Below are 15,032 nucleotides of genomic sequence, written 5' to 3' on the forward strand. Positions count from 1 at the left end.
ACCTTCAGGCTCGGAGTTTTGCCTCTAAATGTTTCTCAGGGTACCCATCTCCACCCTCTAAAGACCTACTGTATTTAGTTCTTAATGTGAGTCAACCCACTAAAAGAGCAATATCAAAGATCTATGCATTAATTCTTGATAGCTGCCCTCATACATGGGACAAAATTAAGGCAGCATGGGAAGGGGAGGTCGGAGAAATTATACCAGAAGACACCTGGAAAAATACCATACAGCGTATACACACATCTTCTCTCTGTATTAGACATGGCTTGATTCAATTTAAGGTTGTCCACAGGTTGCATTATTCTAATGACAGACTGTCTAAATTATACCCTAATGTTGCACCAAACTGTCCTAGATGTGATTATTCTCCTGTTTCTTTGGGGCACATGTTTTGGTCATGTCCCTCTTTGTATGGTTTCTGGTCATCAATCTTTCAATCACTGTCAGCTATATCTGGCGAAACACTGCGGCCTGACCCTTTGATAGCTATCTTCGGTGTAGCTCGTGATGAGCTAAAGCTCTCCCACCTCCATAAAAATGCAATAGCCTTTGCCTCGTTGCATGCCCGCCGTCTGATACTGTTGAACTGGAAGGCGACGAATCCTCCTTCCTATGTCCATTGGATTAGAGAGGTGATGTTGGGATTAGCTCTGGAAAAAATTAGGTATACAGTGCACGGCTTGGAGGGTAAATATGACAGAACCTGGTCACAGTTCATAACTCATATCAAGAGTCTGCCTTTTGCCTGACTTATTGTTCTTTATTTGTTGGTAATTTATGCTCTCGCTCTCTTCTCTGACTGCCGTCCCTAGTCTCCTCAATGTCCGTACTTTGACTGTTGGGATTTATTTATTCTTTGTTACTTCTCTCATGTGCCAGAGGTCCGGATGTTGGTGCTATAATGATTGACACAGATTGGTTTGAGTTTTTTTTTTTTTTTTTTTTTTTTTTTTTTTTTGTATTGTGTTTTCTTATTTGTGGGGATGCCACCTGGATGGGGGTGGGGGTGGGGTTCACAACTTTTGTAAGAAATGCTGAACTGTTTTGTTGAAAACTATAAATAAAGTTGTAAAAAAAAAAAAATTAAAAAAAAAAAAAAAAAAAAAAAACATTTACAGAAAATACAAACACCAACAACACATGTCAACATCACATTTTATCATTTATTATATTATATATTATTATCATTTATTCATATTTATTTTTCAATGAAGATGACAGCCAACTGCGGCTTGAATCACTGAATTTACACCAAGCACTGCAGATATATTTTAAGACTTCTATGTTTTATAAATAATGAAAAAAATGCTTTGGTTTGTCAATAGAGACACATTAAACCAAACTTTGCTAGATGACAATAAGCACAGTTAAATCAGTACAATACGTATGGAGCCCTTCCTTCAGAACGTGTCTGTGTAGGTTCTAAGTCATCCAGATCATGGTAGTCTAAGAACCAACCACACCATCATCAGTTTTTCAGCAGTTATGATATCAGGGGCAATCTAGACACGTGTGACAAAACTGAACATGTCACATGACACACCTTAATAAGCATGTGATCCACTCTCAATCTGCACTTTCACTCATTACTTCAGCATGTTAAATGAGCTTTGAAGAAATATTCAGTGAAATAAAGCTTTCATCACAGGATTCATGTGAGCACCAGATGAACTTTACAAAGATTCAGTGGATTTATCTTCTGTTTCAGATCAACTTCGATCACTTAGCGCCAACTAAAGTCCGTTTTTTTTTCTAACTTCTCACTCACTAACATCTCATATGATTTCAGGTACCTGCTGTTCCCCACCTGCCCTGTAGGTGGCCTCAGTGTGCCTCAAACCATTTACAGATGATTACGTGTCGTTCACAGTTCATATTTAAATAGAAGACGTGGGACGTTGAAGCAGTTTAAACACGTCCATCCATCCATGAGCATGTAAGAAATCAAAATAAAGGTTTGCTTCATGTCTAAAATATGTAGAAAATATTCTGGCTATAACAGTTTGGGTCAAAGTGCAGATGTTCTGCAGTCTCTCTGTGTTTCATGTTAACATGTAGATGTTGTACCAAAGTGAAGTTTTTTGATGTGACTGCAGGAATCTGAAGTGTAACTCTGAGCTTTAGAAAATGACACTAAATGGATTTTTTCTCCTTTATTTATAGGAAAGTGTAGGAGAGCAACAGATGAACAAGTATTACTGTAACAGGAAACACAAACATGTCATCAGAGGACCTTTATGTTCACCATCATTACTGTTTCTTTGTTCTGTCACAAACAAACAACACTTCCTGCTCTCTCTTTGATGGCTCTGATTGGCTGTTTCATTCACAGGAGGTCAGGGCGTCGCACAAACAGCTTTAACTGCACAATGACACACTTTAAATCATCTACAGACAAACTTGTGTGTTTGATTTATGAAGAAATAATAAAGAAGTGTTCTACAGCTGTTCATAAAGCAGCTTCTCACACAAACTCTGACACTTCAGTCACTTTAATTCCTGCAAAGCTGCGTAATAAAGAGCTGTGACTGCTGTGAACTGCTTATGATGACTGCATTTAGATTGCTTATTTATGGTTGGTTTACACAGCTTGTGTATGTTTGTGTATGTATGTGTATGCATGTGTAGCAGCATATATCCACATGCATGTGTGTGTGTGTGTGGGTGAATTGTGTTGCTTACATTGTTGAGATATACACTGCTGTGCTTGAGAGTCACCATCTACCGGAACCAAATTCCTTGTATGTGTCTGTGCATATACATGGCCAATAAACGCAATTCTGATTCTGATTCTGATTAAGCTCTCAGCTGAAGTTTCATTCATTTATTTTAATGTTAATGTCGCCTTTTTAAGTCTGTGTGACGATAATTTTATTTTAAATTTTCAAAGTATAACACAGAAACAAACCCCGCAAAAATAATAAATAAATAAAAAAGACGCAAACAGGCTCAGGTGCGTTACAGAAAAACCAATTAATTCAAACAAACTTGCACTTCATAATATATGTATATATACATATATATATACATATACACATACATACACACATCTACATATATATACATACACATACATATACACAAAAAGCTGAAGTTGATGAAAGTTTACAAATCTAGTTTAGCCCAATCTGGCTTTTGCAAAGTGTTCCAAAAAGGGGTTCCAGACATTCAGAAGAGAGTCTTTTGAGTATTTACTAAACCTTTCCATTTGTATTATGGACATCCTGTCTGTTACCCACAACTGAAAGGAAGGAGGGGTGGGGGACTTCCATTCCCTCAGTATTAGTCTCTTGGCAACAATCAGGCCTAGTTCCAGTGGCCTCTGCAGTTTAACCGGGAGTAGCTCTGACGTCGGAGAACATCCAAAAATTACAAGTTCAGGTTCAGGCTGTAAAGGTTTCATATATGCCTTGGAGTACCAGTCAAATATTTTAAACCCAAAGCCTCTTAATGAGGGACAAGACCAAAAGGCATGAAACAAGGTACCTTCCCTTTTAGTTGACCAAATGATGAGAATTTATTATCAATATACATATCTTTAATAGACACTAAACCCTTATCTCTCCAGTCATGATAAGTCTTGTCATGCCAAGGAGGCTTAAAATCATGATTAAAACATATTGGCGTCAGTACAGATGTGTCTGGCAATGCCAAAAATCTTCTAATCTGATTCAAGATTCTAATGGTTTGTTTTAATACAAAACCCAGACGAGTCTAATTTTTCAAACTTGGTAAATAACATAGCCGACAGAGAGGAATTTTTCACTGATTCAGCTTCCAGTCTAACCCATAATGGGAGCGTCGATGCCTGGTTATCCGGAGAGTCCTGCTGCCAGAACACTAATGCTCTGATATTAGCAGCCCAGTAGTAATGTTTAAAAACTGGCAGACCCAGCCCTCCTTCTCTCTTGGTTTTCTGCAAATGCACTTTAGAGATTCTAGCCCTTTTGCCATTCCAAATAAAGGACTGAATGACTGAGTCCAAATGTGGAAAAAGGCTGCTGTAAGATAAATGGGGAGATTTTGACATAAATATAAAAATTTAGGAAGAGAAATCATCTTCATTGAATAAATGTGTCCAATCATTGACAGAGGTAGTGTTTTCCAGTATTCAATGCTTTGCTTTAGACCTGACAGATACTTAGTGAAATTCAATTTAAATATTAATTTGGGATCTCTAGGTATAATCAAGCCAAGATAGTTTAGATGATTCCTAACTACTTTGAATGGAACTTGCTGCAGAAATTCTGGCGAGCTGTTGTTGGAAAGAGGCATAAACTCACTCTTTGACCAATATCCTGATAGTTTACCAAAAGCTGCAATCAGGCTGAGGAGCAGAGGAACTGATTGTTCCGCATCCTGCAAGTACAGTATTACATCATCAGCATACAAGCTAATTAGTGATTCAACACCTCCAACCTGGAGCCCCTTGATATCTCGATGCTCTCTTATAGCCACAGCAAGAGGCTCCAAAACAATGGCAAAGAGTGCTGGGGATAGTGGACAGCCCTGCTGCACCGAACGCAGCAGAAGGAATGGGGCAGATTGGTTGTTATTTGTCAAAACAGAGCACATTGGTTCTGTGTAAATCAGTTTCAACCAAGAAATGAAAGATTCACCAAACCCAAATCTGCGCAGTGACCCAAACATGTAAGGCCACTCGACCTGGTCAAAAGCTTTATGTGCATCCAAAGCCAAAACAGAGGCTCCCTTAGAGTTTTTATAGTCAGAATAGATGGTATTGAGTAATCGCCTAACATTAAAAAAGGAAAGTCTACCAGGGATAAACCCCGTCTGATCAGGATGAATAATGGGTGCCAAGTGTTTATTCAATCTTGTAGCCAGGATTTTTGTAACTATCTTACGGTCAAAATTTTGAAGTGCTATTGGCCTAAAATTAGTAGGGTCAGTCTTATCTTTTCCCTTTTTCAAAATGAGAGTAATATTGGCTTGACATAAAGATTTAGGCAATTTTCCTTCTTCTTTTGCGTTGCGCAGCATCCTAAGCACTAGTGGTGCAAGAATGTCGCAAAATGTCTTATAAAACTCTGGACAGAAACCGTCAGGTCCCGCTGTTTTGCCGTTAGGGAATGATTGTATAACCTGGATAACCTCTTGAAGAGTAAACTCGGAATCAAGATAATCCCGGTTAATTTCCTCAATTTAGGCAATGGGAGAGGGTCAAAGAAGCCGTTAAGATCAGATTGTAACACATTATGCTTAAGAGAATATAACTCACTGTAGACCTCACTAAAGCGACGGTTTATATCAATTGGGTTAGTTAACAGAGTTCCTGTTTTGGATTTGATGCTGTGTATTGCTCTTGCAGCTTGAACACCCTTCAGCTGTCGTGATAACAACATACCAGGTTTATCCCCAAGCTCGAAATGCTTTTGTCGCAATTTCCAAAGTAGATTACTGACTAGGCCACTCATTATATCATTATATTTGTATTTTAATTTCACTATCTGTTTATAATCCACAGGAGATTTAGAAACTTGATACGTTCTTTCCAGGCCAGGAAGAACACTATTGATTTCCGATAGACGTTTCTCTCTTTCTTTTTTAAGAGCTGAAGTGTAAGATATTATTTCGCCCCTCAAAACAGTCTTCAGTGCTTCCTATAAAGTTGAATCGGATACCTCACCATTATCATTTAGTTCTATGTAATTCTACCTGTAATTCTAACTAGACAAAAATGTCATCCTTAAGAAGGTTAGCGTTAAGTCGCCAAGAGTAAACCTGTTTTGGAAGTGAAAGATTTAATGATATTGTTAAGGGACTATGGTCTGATATCAATATATTATGATACTTGGAGTTGATGACTTGAGAAATGAGATGTGAGCTCACTAAAAAATAATCAATCCTGGTATAAGATTTATGAACATGTGAGTAGAACGAGTACTCTCTACCTGTAGGATGTTGAATCCTCCAGATGTCTACCATGTCCCTAGTTTTAAGAAGATTGTTTAAAAGTTTTGAAGATGCTGTTTCTGACACTAATTGTGTAGATGATCTATCTAGGAAGGGGTCAAGATAACAATTAAAATCTCCAGCTACTATTATATTAGAATCATTATCTGGGAGCAGATCAAAAATTCTCTTAAAGAAATTCGGTTCATCTGTGTTTGGGCCACATATATTGAAGAATATTATGGGGTGAGAATTTATGATACCAGAGACCATTATGTATCTACCTAGGGGATCGGTAACCATAGAAGTCATTTGGAATGGGACATTCTTCCCAAAAAGTATTGCGACACCACACGCATGCGAGGTGAATGGTGACTGATATATCTGAGATACCCAGTTGCACTTTAATCTGTCTTGTGTATCTTTTTTAATATGAGTCTCTTGCAGAAAGATAATATCTGCCGATAAGGATTTCAAATGCTTAAAAACTTTGCCCCTCTTTATAGAACTACCTAGCCCCTTCACGTTCCATGAGATCAACTGCAGATTTCCCCCCTCTGCCTTCACACCGCCCTGGACATCAGTCATTATAATTATAAGTGATCAAATTCAGTAGTTTAATCTTGCATAGCATAGAAAGAATAGAATACACGCATCTGAGCCACAAAACAAAAAACAGAACAAAGAAAAACAAACAAACAAACAAAACCCACCCTACCCCATGCGTCTCCCAAACATGACGTGGATCTACCCCCAATAAACAAAACCGAGGCTGCTGGGCAAATTGCGAACCTCACTTGTCAAAGCCACAATGCCCTCCACCGCAACCAGCCGCTTATTTAACTAATATTAATTTTTGAATATTCGAATATATTACAGAGCTGTGACACATTGCCAGATGGTTTTGATAAACTATGTGCTTTTCGAAATAGCCGATTAGCGCCACAATGCATTAATAATTAACATACAAATGAAGAAAACAAAAACGTTATAAAGTCAAATAATAGGAGCAACACAGTGCAGTCTGATAGTCCACAGCGTGACGCACGACACAAACTGAAAGCTCGCTCACCTTATTAAACAGGGAGAAAAAAAAAAGAAAGGATGTGCAATCTCAACCAATACACACATTACTCCTTCTCTGTAGCACTGTGTTTCTTCTGCTGGTGAACCGCCTCTGCTTGTGCTGGGTGATTGAAGACCTCTGGAGCATCCCCACCTTTCCAGTACACACGCAGCTTCGCCGGGTATTGTAGCTGGAATTTTATTCCGTCTTCTCTCAGGGCTTGCATCACGTTCCGGAAGGATGGCGCTGGCTCATTACTTCGCTGGTGTAATCTGGAAAGATCAGAACTTTATTCCCCTTGTACTCCATCATTTGCATCCTGGCGAGGCGTAGAATAAGCTTTTTCGTCTGAAAGTGATGTATACAAGCGATGATGGTACACGGCTTCTCTCCCACTGCTGGCATAGGCCATAGAGATCGATGAGCACGGTCGACCTTAAGTGGATGTGGGAAGTGTTGCTTACCCAGTAGTTCAGGGATGAGATTGGAAATAAACTCTGTCGGTCTCCCTTCTTCTGAGCCCTCTTTGATGCCAACAATTGTTATGTTAAGTCTCCGAGAACGGGCCTCCAAATCTAATAACTTAGGTTGAAACTGGTTGACAAGTTTTGCCAGGTCCTCACATTTGGCTTCAAGCGCTCCCATTCGCTCGTCCATCGCATTAGCCACTAGTTCCTGACCTTCCATGCGGTTCTGTAAGTCGGCCTGTACGGATAGCACCGACTGGAACTTGGCCTCGAAAGCATCAAACCGCTCATCGAGTTTCTCCAGGATTGATTCAGATATTGTCTGACATATTTCCTGGCATATCTTATACATTTCACTCTTGTCATCTGGAGTGACAACTTTAGGCTCAGCCAACGCCCTGCTGGTACAGCTGTCATTAGCATCAAGCTCGCTAACATTGGCGTTGCTAATGTATCCGTCGATAGTCTTATTCTTGCCTAATGAGGCTTTCTACGGTGGTGACATTTTAAATATACAATGCAATAATTAATCCACAAGTACGAGTCGGATTTTTCAGCTCCTAAATGATTTTGTCATGATATCCTGCGTTTTGTACAAAGCTGCGGTGGAGAGCTCTAGCCAACGCATCTACATCGCACACATACGCACTAGCGCCTTTTTTTTTTTTTGTGGGGTTTGTTTCTGTGTTATACTTTGAAAATTTTAAATAAAATTATCAAAAAAAAAAGTCTGTGTGACGATTTTAATGACAGACACTAAAGGAGGTTCTTTGATGACAACCAAATTCATGTTGATTTTCAGCCTGAAATGATAAAAAGATTAATAATTTTGTTTATAATCATCAACCTGGAGACTAATGAAAAGTATAATAGTAATACAAATCCTTTATTATTTGAGTAATGCCTGAATCTGCTCAGAGACAGAGACAACACAGAGCTGTTGATGACAGTTTGATATTAACTGAATTAAAAACAAAGTGCTCTTATTGTGAAAATCCGCCTCCTACTTGCTTCAAATCCTTTTTATTTTTTTTTTTAATGTCACAGTGAAACATTGAGGCATTAAATCTGACACAGTTTCATCAGCAGCTGTGTTTTCACAGACATTTCACTTTGATTTGTTCAGATTGAGCTGAGAGAAGTGGCTCTCTGTGTCCGCACTGCTGATAAAAAGAAGCTAATTTCTGGTCTGTTTCATGAAAACAGTGTTATGGAGGAACAAGAAGTTCAGCTGGCCTCTAAACTCTCAGCATGAGGACTGAGTGAAGAGTTTCAGAGCAGAGAGTTTTGGCTCACAGCTTTTAGCGTCACACAAAGAGTCGATTACGCACTCGTTCTGAGAACATCTCCATCTCCTAAAAACAAACTCTCCTACTAGCAGCTTTCACAACCACAACAGGCAGAAGACTGGATTTCGTCAGGCTCAGATTTCATGCAGTTTGCAGTAAATTGTGTGTCACAGACTTTGTAGTTCACATTTGTGTGACTCATTGTCAGGAGTTTTCCTGTAATGCAACTCAGATTGAAATAAATGACACTCAGACAGGTTTTACAAATTAACGTGCACGGGAGAGAACTGGACAGGCGCCGTTCCGTCGCTTGACCTCAATTGCTCTCCTCCGCTCTCCCGTAACACTGCTCTTTTATTGTGGTTACATGAATATGCATAGTTTCATTAACATATGACGTATACGACGTATATGACGTATACCTTGTGTGTGTATGTGTCTGTATGTGTAAATGTGCATCTGTGTGTGGGGGTCAAACTGTGACCCCAGGAAGACTCCCCAAAGCTGGTGCCAAGAGTCTAGCGGTCCATCTAAACAAAAGGCTCTTAGACTCAAACAGATATACGTGTGTTTGTTATACCATATATCAGCAAGAGAAGATACGGCCTCTCCTAGGAGACGTGTGATCTATGCCAGAACACTCTGAGGAGGAGTGAACACACTCCCCTCTTCATGCTACACAGAGTTGCTACAGACCTCCTAGGATGAGACATTCTTTCAATCTACAAATGATTATATACTTCTAAGCATATATGAGTAAATATTTCTAAGCATAAATGGCAATAAACAATAAGACAAGGTGTGACCTCTCCCATGCTCCCAGGATGTGGGTGTGAAAGTCAGAGAGCTCTGGAATGCACACAAAGCTTGCACAACGTAACTTCTCTAGTAAAAAAGAGCAAACACATCTAGAAAACCTTAAACAAAATGTACTTCTAAACATAAACATAATAAAATCTTTCAACATTCCCTCCTGTTGTTTGATCTTTTCTCCTATATATATACATAGCAACTCACTAACACTGTATCAGTCTATGGCCACTTGTAAAACATTTTTAGCCAGGACATCATTAATTAGTGGGTTTTGTGAGTATGTTATATCCAAATGTCTATCTCATTATCATCTTCTTCATTCTGTGGTAGGGTGATGTAAGCATTAATTGAAGCAGTTACCATTTTTGACACCATGTTCTTCAAACAAGGTATGACGCATGAAGTAGAAAGACACAATAACAATAGTAGAACCAACTAAAACAAGTCCTTTAAACAGCAGGGATTTCCAAGAGCCGCTTAACAACCACGTGGGCCAGTCTTCTGTGTTTGTGACGTAGTCTTGTTGTTGTGCATCCCTGAGTTGTCTAAGTGTGTTCAGAGCATCAGTCATGTTGGATGAGTGCACATTATCTGGAATGTATGTGCAGCATGTGTTGTTAAAGAGTATACAGAGTCCTCCTTTTTCAGCCAGAATCATGTCCAGTGCGACTCGGTGTTGCATCACAGTTATGCGCAGGGCATCAATCTCTTCATTTTGTTGTTTGTTGATTTTGCACGAGGCATTCAGGAACAGTCCAAAGCGGTAGTCCAAAGTTTCAATTCTTAACATGTTCTTTCCGGTGCCCACCCATGGAAAAAGTGAGTGCAGGACCTTTTGTCCGGTGGTCCAAAGCTTAAATTCCTCTGGCACATCACTGCCATAGATGGGGTCATGTGGTTGCACTGCGGAGACGTCTCGTCGTCGTCTTGTATTCTGAGAGCTATTTACAGCTGACATCCTGAAGGTGTGATCTGAAATGAAGATTGGGGCACAGGTGCCCGTCCATCCGGGTGGCAGTATGAAGTAGGCACGTTTGTCCACACACCCAAGCTGTCCCCTGGACCCAATATGTGCCATGCTTAAAAGTCATAGCTGCATCGGCATTGTCCTTCCAGATTAACCAAACTCTTTGTTGAACTTTCCATATAGCAACAATAAGTGTCCAACATTTGAGAGTTGTCTCACATGTGTCAGGTAAGACAAATTGGCTTAGATTTAAAATTGAAGTCACTGCATGGGGCACTTTGATGATTAAAGTGTATCCTAAAACAATGTCAGCTGACTTTTTACTGCCTCTGCTGCAGCTACACCGGCCTGCACACAACAGAGTCTAATTTGCAGAAGTAAAATGCAAGCAGACGTTGTTTTTCTCCAAATGCCTGTGTTAAAACAGCTTTCATGTAACCTGCACTTCCATCTACATGTATGTAGAAAGGCTATTTCCAAGTTACTGAATGCTTCTTCTTCTTTTTTTCTCTGTAGATACAGCACTACATATTTTCTTAAGGCATTTTGGACAATTTCTATTTCGTTTTAAAATAATTCATATATCTCATACATGTTACATATGTCAAACTTCTAAGTTGGGAAAAACTTTGCATTGCTTACAGCTCGTAGCTCACAGCTCTAAAACTAGGCATCAGTAAATCATGTGCCTAATCATTTCGTGTCACTGTGATCCACCAGTATGATCACAAATTTGTTTTTCAAACCAACAAAACAAACAAACAAAAACAAAAACAAGTTGCTGATGGCATGAAGGCTTTACACACGAGTTGGGACACAAAAAGAAAAAGAACTGCTGTCAGAAACAAAGCAGAAGTGTGAGGAAAAAACTGAGCTCACAGACTGCTGCATGTGTGAGCTTTTAATATCATGCAGCTTCTGCTCTGAAAAACAAAAAAATTAATGCAAAATAAAGAGTGTGTAACTTGCTCATTAGCTTGGTAGTGTCCACATATTTAATTCAACTTCTCAGTCTTGTAGCTTTAGCTGTTGTATACAGGGTTTGGCTCATTAGTTGTTAGTATAGGTTTGCTCTTCATCTTAACAAAATCTCATCTAGGATGACAGGTTTACAAGCAGGTCAAGTGTCTCTATACACCTGATTAGATTAGGTATTTTCTTTATTTTCTTCATCTCATATATCATTGTACTGAGTTTGAGCAAACTTTAAGCTTGAATCAGACTATTTTTATCAATCATCCACCTCACATCATAACTGAATAACATGCTTCTTCTTATTAACATCATGTCATTATTAATTTATTATTAATATTCTTATCTCTTAATTATTTTCTCTTATTTCTATATAACATCAATAGTATATTACAAATATACAATAGTATATTAGTTTATATTTTATTATGTATCCATCACGGGTCTGTGTGAATCTGCAGCTTCACACCTTCCCAAGCTGGAGACATTTTCCTTGGCTGAACAATGACACAGCCTTAATATACCTTATAGATCTCTCTTTTTATTTGATATATTTTCGTGTGAATTATCTGGTTTCATGCATTCTATCCATTCTAGGCACGGTCATCCTGCCAACTATGTTTCATTGTTAATACCAGTTTACAGGTTGTTATCCTTCTATTATCAATTTGAATACATTAGATAGGCTCTAATTTAATTTAACCTTTTGTTTATTCCACTTCATTCCTCTTTCCATGCTTTAAAATATTACACCTCTTGTGTACGCTTTGTTTTCTTTTTAGCATCCTTTTCAGTATTTATTTCTGCTTGGAGGGTTTCTTATAATTTAGTTATACATTTTCCCTCCCACGTGGGACATTTAGGTTTTCTTTGGATTTCTCCATCTATATGCACTAATTTGTCCGGCGCCTGGACATTTTTTCTCTAACCACTGCTCGTCAGCAGTGAGTTTTGAAGCTTCGTTACCCATTTTAATCCTTTACAACTACACAACTGCGGCACCTTCTCTGGCACGAGAATCGAGAGAGGTAGTTGACACGGCCTTCTACTTTCAAGCTATTCTTGAAAGCGGTGTCACCTTTACGTGATGAAACACGACCTGTTTCTCTCTTTTCACCAGTACTTGGGTGGCCAACAGCAAACAAATTAATGGAATACTTCAGCCTCCTTATTGTGCTGTAAAATCAACTTATTCCATCAACACAAAAATAAAACAATAAATACCTTTATGCGCGCGCTAACTTTACCCACTACGGGGGAGCTACCAGTCCCAGACGAGCTCTATCTTTATTTTAACGCAACGTGTCTCAGAGTGTCAATATTCACCTGCTTGCTGATTCACTGCCGGTCTCTCAGGTCCGCCTCATCGACCCCCACCGTCGTGGACCACTTCTAAGAACGCTGGCCAGAACCCGAATTCACGTCTCTGGTCTTTTATCCTGTACCTAGACAGGAGCTGTCGACAGACTTCAGCGCGGGCTTCTCACGACGTCAGGACTCGATGAGGTTTTCCCGTGGGATCACACAAAAGTGTTATGTTAAATCCGGCTCGGAGGACCAAGAAATGTCAGGAGTTTTCCAGTAATGCAACTCAGATTGGAATAAGTGACACTCAGACAGGTTTTACAAATTAACGTGCACGGGAGAGAACTGGACAGGCGCCGTTCCGTCGCTTGACCTCAGTTGCTCTCCTCCGCTCTCCCGTAACACTGCTCTTTTATTGTGGTTACATGAATATGCATAGTTTCATTAACATATGACGTATACGACGTATATGACGTATACCTTGTGTGTGTATGTGTCTGTATGTGTAAATGTGCATCTGTGTGTGGGGGTCAAACTGTGACCCCAGGAAGACTCCCCAAAGCTGGTGCCAAGAGTCTAGCGGTCCATCTAAACAAAAGGCTCTTAGACTCAAACAGATATACGTATGTTTGCTATACCATATATCAGCAAGAGAAGATACGACCTCTCCTAGGAGACGTGTGATCTATGCCAGAACACTCTGAGGAGGAGTGAACACACTCCCCTCTTCATGCTACACAGAGTTGCTACAGACCTCCTAGGATGAGACATTCTTTCAATCTATAAATGATTATATACTTCTAAGCATATATGAGTAAATATTTCTAAGCATAAATGGCAATAAACAATAAGACAAGGTGTGACCTCTCCCATGCTCCCAGGATGTGGGTGTGAAAGTCAGAGAGCTCTGGAATGCACACAAAGCTTGCACAACGTAACTTCTCTAGTAAAAAAGAGCAAACACATCTAGAAAACCTTAAACAAAATGTACTTCTAAACATAAACATAATAAAATCTTTCAACACTCATTTAAATCTTCTTCTCCTGAAAGTGAAACTCTTAAAAACATGTAAGGCCACAACCTGCTGCAGGTGATTGATCTAAAGATAGCTGACCTTTAAAGCAGTTTGCCTTTAATTCCTGAAGTACAGATAAATGAACACCATTGGACTTTATCAGAAATGAATGAAATTTACTGGGATCCAGTGTAAAGTGACATGTGGAAGAATGGTTTTGTTTTATAATATTTAAAACACGGTTATCAAATGGAAACACAGCAGAAGCCCAAATGTTGCACTTGAATACAGAGAGTACAGAAATGATGTCGGAATCATTTAGTTCCACTCAGAAATATGAACGTCAGGTTAGTCAGACGATGGACTGAAGATGGACAGAAACTATTTCCATATATAAACACTCTGTTTGTTTTTCTTAATCATTCACTCAAAAAAGAGAAAGTTTGAACAATAATGTTTCTAACATGAACATAATTAAATCATGTCTGTGAAGGTTCTCAGTCATCCAGGTCATCGTAGTCAAAGGAGTTTGCAAAGAAAAGCGTCTGGACTTCTTTAAGTTGCTTGAAGACGTTTCACCTCTCATCCGAGAAGCTTCTTCAGTTCTAAGGTCAAATGGCCGAGAGTCCCAGATTTAAACCCAGTGGGAGTATCCCCCCAAGGAGGGACAAAGGACCCCCTGGTGATCCTCTAATCACATGCGCCAAGGTGTGAAAGCGGGTGATTGTGATGTGTGCATGTGATTAGAGGATCACCAGGGGGTCCTTTGTCCCTCCTTGGGGGGATACTCCCACTGGGTTTAAATCTGGGACTCTCGGCCATTTGACCTTAGAACTGAAGAAGCTTCTCGGATGAGAGGTGAAACATCTTCAAGCAACTTAAAGAAGTCCAGACGCTTTTCTTTGCAAACTCCTTTGACTACGATGACCTGGATGACTGAGAACCTTCACAGACACTCTCTTCGGGAACTCTCTCTGCAGGACGGGAAGATACAGGAGAGGTGGAGGAAGATCTCAGCCTGGGCGTCTATTGTCTTGTGTAGTCTGGAAGATGAGTGGATGATGGGGTGGGTGTAGTTTTCTCTGTGGTGGGGTCGGGTGGACTGTCCCGGGCTCTGTGAGGCCGGCGGCGCTGCTGCACTGGGCCCCGGTCCGGATGGGCCTGGGCCCCCTTTCCCTGGCGGGTTGCAGAGTATTGGGGTGCCTACTGGAGTCAGCGGGG

Source organism: Oreochromis niloticus, unplaced genomic scaffold, assembly GCF_001858045.2.
Source record: "Oreochromis niloticus isolate F11D_XX unplaced genomic scaffold, O_niloticus_UMD_NMBU tig00007851_pilon, whole genome shotgun sequence".
In the NCBI taxonomy this organism is placed as follows: Eukaryota; Metazoa; Chordata; class Actinopteri; order Cichliformes; family Cichlidae; genus Oreochromis; species Oreochromis niloticus.